Source organism: Octopus bimaculoides, chromosome 4 (genome assembly GCF_001194135.2).
Source record: "Octopus bimaculoides isolate UCB-OBI-ISO-001 chromosome 4, ASM119413v2, whole genome shotgun sequence".
NCBI lineage: Eukaryota > Metazoa > Mollusca > Cephalopoda > Octopoda > Octopodidae > Octopus > Octopus bimaculoides.
The window spans coordinates 137,254,320-137,255,898 of NC_068984.1; the positions used below are offsets into that span (position 1 = coordinate 137,254,320).

At 35.0% G+C, this 1,579-nt stretch overlaps 1 non-coding gene across 1 annotated transcript; it reads left to right on the top strand.

Annotated features, from left to right (window-relative positions):
• The first annotated feature begins 801 nt into the window (after window positions 1-801).
• Window positions 802-875, top strand: Trnai-aau (transfer RNA isoleucine (anticodon AAU)). The gene has a single exon. It is a non-coding gene; the product is annotated as a tRNA-Ile (tRNA).
• Window positions 876-1,579: the final 704 nt, after the last annotated feature.

Sequence of the window (1,579 nt, forward strand, 5' to 3'; positions counted from 1 at the left end):
TGTGTGTGTGTGTGTGTGTGTGTGTCTGTGAGTGTGTGTGTGTCTGTGAGTGAGTGTGTCTGTGAGTGAGTGTGTCTGTGAGTGTGTGATGTGTGACGATGTGAATGTTCCGAGGCCTCTCCCCACCCACCCCGTTCGCGAGCGCGCATGTTTTCTTCATATTCGTTCTCAGCAAGTTGTTTTACACCTATTAGAATATTTTATTTTTTTATTTCCCACCGGGTCAAACCCTTCAGTTTGACCCAGATTTCTTTATAATCGTAATCTATACCGTTTGAAAGGTATTTATATATAATTTTATTAAAAAAAAAAAGCCCGTTTTCCTAAAAGTTATGATGGAAAAACATTGGATCTTGTGAATTTTCAGAAGGCCTCTCCCCCACCCTGTTGCTTTCTAGCCATATTTGTTTTCATATTCGTTTCTTACACTTATTTTTTTTTGTTTTACACCCTTTGCAGTTTCGTTTCCGTCTAATAAAGTCAACATTAACCTAAAGACTCCCTTTGTCTCACAGTGTAGGATATATTATAAGACTGTGTATATCTTTATATCAAAATAGCTCTCAGATCCAACAACGGAACAGCCATTACGACTGTTATATTAAACACATCAACGAAAAGAAGAGGAGTATTGACGGATGATAGATAATACAGTGAAATACAACTATTTAAACCGAAATAAAACAAGATGTAAAAACATATTTTAATATAAGCTTCATAAATAAATTATAACGAAATACAGTAACACAAGTTTTATGAATGTTAGTTTAAATATTAATATTTAAACGCTGGATTTATCGTGGCCGGTTAGCTCAGTTGGTTAGAGCGTCGTGCTAATAACGCGAATGTCGTGGGTTCGAGCCCCATACTGGCCAATACGAAATTTTTTTTTTTCTTTTGCATTTTTCTACGATTGATTTGCAGATGTATATCTTACGTCATTCTAAGAAAATATATAATCAGTTCAAAGCGTTCCTGAAATTTGACTGGTACTTATTTTATCGATCCCAAAAGTTTGAAGACAGGAGGAATGTAGCCAGTAGTAAGCTGTACAACAGTTCGCGCGAAACCTGTTGTGAAATTTTTCTTTTTTCTTTTTGATGAGAACCAGTTAAAAATTGAACCCCAAGCTGAAACCAACTTATATAGGCTGTCAAGAAGTCAATCACGTCACAGAATCTTACGATACAAAAATCGTACTAACCGACTTTTAAAAATATTCTCCAATCAAAGTTTATCATTGTATTTGCCTCGTAAATTCTCATAAGTCCGAAAGATAGCATATTTGTAGTAGTGAGAGACAAGGAAATGTATGTGACAGTTTGTGTCAGTTTTCTCTTTTCTGTTCGTACAATTTTGAACCATGTGTGTGTGTGTGTGAGTATGTGCGCGCGCGTATGTAGATTGTTTGAAGTGGTGTACAGGTTATATATATTGAGAAAAAGATATATATATATATATATATATATATATATATATACGTTATAACATTGCCGATTATATATATTATCGGCAGTACTTCGACAGCTTTTGGCAATATTAATATCTCGTCCGCCGTTAGGTTTTGAGTTCGAATTCC